Here is a 4969-nt window from a genome sequence, read left to right as displayed (position 1 = left end):
ACTGAGCGACACCAGCCAGGGATAGAAACCTTATTTCTATGGTTAGGTTGTAGCTAATGTAGTATAAGCAGAAGTGATATATGCCACTTCTGGATAAGGGCCTTTGAAACAGTGGCATGCCTCCTTCACACCCTCTTCTCTTGCCATCACTATGACCTCGAGGAATGGAGGTGCTAGTTGAAGACCAGAGAGAGCATGTAATGGGTAGTAGATATGGGAAATCAAAACTATTAACTAAGGCCTTGCAACAGCTGGAGACAGGTTTTTTGCCACACCAGTGCGAGTTACTGTATAGCTAAATTTCTTCTCCTTTTCTTTCCTCCCCCCATACATGTAGGGTGTGGTATGTTTTGATGGTTGACTCTAAAGTTCAATCCAGAGACTGAAGAACACTGAAGCAGGATCATTATGGAATTGGAGGAAGAATGAACATTATTCAGTGATCTTGGACTTGAAGCTGGATCGTGTAACTGATGAGACTTCAACTGATTCCTGTTTTAGGAGTGGGGGATGTGTGTAATGACAGTTTAGGGAAAAGGAGGGTTATTTTAGTTATGAGCTTTGTTTTGTTTCATTTTTTTGAAGTGTAATTATAGAAAGAAGAGTATGTGATGATATTGGCCAGTCCCAGGGGTTTATTACTATGGACTTCTATCATTCTTATTGGACATTCAGCATCTGCATCCCCTTCATATATCTGGGCAGTATCTCAAATGGGGAGAGATTGCACTTTATACTATTAAAGCTAACACTGCTTACTGTCACATTCCCAGGGCCACAGGCCCAGTCAATCCCATCTTCTTTAGTTTGGGTTCCCTGGGACAAGTGAAGTGGGGAAGACAGAAAAACCAATAAAGGTTCACTACTGAGTGGGTTACTGCCGTGGATAACCATGGGCTCAGTCCCTATGGGGACTTCCAGAAACAGTGTGAAATGAACACGTTGGAAGTGTCCCTCTGAGGAGTAAGGAAACTGAAATATTTGTTGACTGTTGGTTCCGGCTATGTGGCTATGAGACAGAAAACAGGCTATGGTTTGTGGATATGGTTCCTTAGAAAATTTAGCTTTCTAGATTCAGATACTGACCCTTCCCCTCCTTTTTTCCTTAACATGATAGGATGGCTTGGGCTACAACAGTCAACTTGCAACTATAATAAGTCAAACTGCATCAGAGATATCAACTCTGATATTACAGAGCCAGTAAAACTGCCTACCTCCATTCTTCTTGTACATGAGAAAAATGTGCTTTGTTTTAAATGTCACCACAGTCAAGTTTTCTATTATCTGCCACCAAAAATATTCAGGTTCCTAACTGATTTATCTAGTCTTACTTGTAGCCAAGGGCACAGGCCACAACTTGGAATCAAAAGGCAATGATATAAAGAAGTAGACATTGTGGGCAACCTTTCTTGTTATGAACAGTAACAAGCCAGATCTTAACCACTGCATTATATTGCCAATATTCCTTTTGCCAACTTATGATTTTTGGATTTGAGACCCTAAAACAGGCTGGAGCCTGGGGCCCAGCTGAGGAGGGGAAGAAAGATGGGCTTACATAGATTATTGTCTGTCATCAGCCCCTTCTGGCAGGGGGATATAGGATCTGCCCAAACACAGTCAGGCTCTGTGCCAGGCTGCACAGATGCAGGCAATCCTCTGTGCCAGGCCAGGAAGCACTCCAGACGAACCGCTAGACTTCTGTGTCTGAAATTCTGAGAGATAAGGAAGAATCTTGGGTGGCACTCTCAGAGACAAAGCAATTCTGCAGGCTTAGAAATGTGCTGAAATCTAAGCAAAATGAGATGCCAAAATATATGAAGAGACGGCATGTGTGAGTCAATCAACTCTGTTGTCAATTCTTGTTTGCAAAATGATTATCTGCACTCCCTTCCCCATCTCTTCCCAAGGCTAGATTTGGAAGTCTGAGGCTCGAAACTGTAAAACCCTGATCCAGTCTTCCTCCTGTCTTACAATCACCCATGCTGCAAGTCTCAGAGCCACCTTGGCCTCTCTAACTCTTTTCATATAGTCAGTATTTCCCATAAATAGCTACTGATATCAATTAAATTTTAAGCCAGGGAGGCAAGGACTCTAACCTCAAGGTACTTACAGAGCAAGAAAACATTATAATTGCTGATACAATAATTAGGATTATAAGATAATTAGGAATGTGAGACCTGCCCAAGTAGTAGTCATTTGGAGTATATCCCTAGGGAACTACATCTACACTGAAGGTTCATTCAAATCATTCCCTTTGTCTTAACTCATTATCCTCCTCACTATTCCCTTCATAAGAATGGTGTCTTCTGCATTGTCTCCTCTTTGCATCCCCAAACCATAGCCTTGATTCAGGCCTCCGATACATTTTTATATGTCTTCTAACAAGTCTCCCTGCCTTTTTAAATTTTATTGCTTACTCAAGCCCTCCCTCTACACCACAGCTAGAATTGTATTTCCAAATGAAATCCGACCAGTCTTCCTTGATTTCACATCGAGGTTTCACCTCTCCTGCCTGGCACAGCTTGCTTAACTTTTGTTTACTTTTTTTTTTGAGGCTTATCTCCTCTCCTACAGGAATCTGTCACCTCAGCCATTCACAGATTGTCATCTCCACTCATGTTTGCTCTGCAATGTTCTACCCATCTATCTCAGCCCAGTACATGACTATTCTGAATTCAAGGGTCTCATGTGCTTGATGGGAGCCCTCCATGCATGAGGCATTGGATACTGAGCACTGGATAAGATCAGTGAGGAGGAAAAAGCTGGAAGCCAGTAGTCAGCCTCTGTTCTGATAACTACCCCAGATGGCAATACCTACCTGTTTCCACAGTAGACTGGAAGCTCCATGAGGGCAGTGACAAGGTCTGACTGTGACCCTAGTTGTGCCTGGTACAAAGTAGCAGGGTGCCTAGCACAGATGAAGAACTCAATAATTTTTTTCTTTGTATAAATAAATGAATAAATAAAAGTGACAGATATTCTTAAACTGCCTCCCTCTAGAATTATTTAAGTGCATATGTTTAGAGTCTTTAAAAGATTAGAAATCTCTCGGGGTAGGAGTTGTGCCCCGAGTTGTGTAAAACATATGCACACTTTAAACAATCACTTTATAAAGTGGTTTCATATTAAGTTATTGTTTCTTATTATAACCTTATAAATTAACATCCCAACTTTATAGATGGAGAAACTTTCTTCCTTCCTTTCCTCCTTCTCCTTCCTGTTCCTTCCTGTCTCTCCTCTTCTTTCTCTAGTATGCCCATGTGGTCTAGGTATTTCCTATTTCTAACTGAGGTATTTGGAAGGTCTAAATGTAGTGGTGATTACAGTAAAGGGCAGGGAGGCTATTTGCTCTGGGTTGTATATATGTGAAGCACTCACATACGATCTTTTGATGTTATGTTTGAATAAAGTCAAAGTTTGTGTATCATTGTAAACACTTAAAATCTGCAATTTTTGCACAATATTTTTTCTTGTCATTTTTCTTTTAAACATACTAGGAGTCATAAAACTGGGAAGAGGCACAGGCTCAGAGAAATTAGATAACGTGATAAAAGTCTGACCCCTAGTTAAGGGCCAGGACGTTTCCTTATTCAGAGGAGAGGCAACACTACTCCAAAAGTGCCCCAAATGATTTCAGTATGGTCTCTATATAGAGGTTAAGCTCATGGGATTTAGAGTCAGATGTGTTCCTTTCAAAGGTACAACAGTTACTTTTTGAACTTGGCAAATAATTCATTCAGCTTCTCATTTAAAAACTGGAGGCTATAATTGTATCTTACGCAGTGTTCCTATTAGGATTAAATGAAAATGCACTTGAAGCATTCAGTACAGGTCTGGTATGTAGTCACTGTGCAATAAGTGGTAGTTCTTATTTGATAAGTCTATTTGTTGAATCAGGGACTCTAGCATATAATGCCTGCATTCAACTTGAAAATTTTAACTATCACAGTTGTTCGACTTTAGGAATGGGAACTACAGAACTCACCTCCCGCCTCCCCCACCCCGCCCCAGAAATAAATCTTTGTGGGAGGATAATCACTGGTTGGAAAATGAGAACCTTGAGGCAACAAAGCTCTGATCCCCAGGCTACAGGAGCAAGGAAGCCAAGCCTCCCCTGCGGGGTGCATTCACCGTGCAGAATCTCCCGTGAACTGACTGGCAGCTGGCTGGGCACGACCAGCATGGGGAGAGGCTGCTTCAGAGACCGGGTTATAGTGGAGTGGAGCAGTATCTCTTCTAATTCCGCTCGCCTAATTCTCAAAGACCACACCCAACGCGCTGGAGGAAGGACTCCAAAACCGCGGGGCGGAGGCTTCGGCGAGGTCCCAGACCTGACCATCTATGGTCACAGATAGCACCGAGCGAACAGGAAGTGGGGAGAGCTTCTACCTTCCTAGCACAGGCAGAGCTAGCGAGCGACACAGTGACGGACACGCCCCGAAACCCGGGGCTGAGCCCACCACGCTTACCCGCCCTTTCTCTACACCCACACCCAGCTTCTGCAGGCCCTCCCAGCACACTGTCCAGGGCCAACGACCTCCCTACGTCACAAAGGAGGAATCCGGGGTACGCAGGCCAAGAGAGAGGCAGAATTTTGCCTCTATCGTCACGCAAAAAAACCTTTCTTAGATCCCTTTCGGAACGCTGTTAAAAGAAACCGGCCTTTACCATTGGGCCCAAACTGATAAGAGAGTTAACCACTCACCTTCTCCGGAGGTGGAGTTTAGCCTTTAATTTCGTCCCTTCATTGGTCCCGCCGGTTGCGTCTCTCACGGTTGAAGGAGGCGTGACTAGCCTAAAGCACGCCCCCAGGGTAGCTTCCGCCCTGGGGGCGGGGTCTTTTGCCTGCGCTCCTGCAGGTTAACGAATAGTCTCCCGGGTGTGGTGAATAGGGGGTGGAGTCACGAGCGGAGCAGACGGACTTCCTCTCCGGCCCTTCCTTAGACAGCTGTTTCAGCAGGCCGTTCAT

The sequence above is a fragment of the Artibeus jamaicensis genome, unplaced genomic scaffold (assembly GCF_021234435.1).
Source record: "Artibeus jamaicensis isolate MK-2021 breed Jamaican fruit bat unplaced genomic scaffold, CSHL_Jam_final scaffold_847, whole genome shotgun sequence".
Taxonomy (NCBI): Eukaryota; Metazoa; Chordata; class Mammalia; order Chiroptera; family Phyllostomidae; genus Artibeus; species Artibeus jamaicensis.
The sequence above is the reverse complement of the archived record's forward strand: the minus strand, read 5'-3'. Positions refer to the sequence as shown.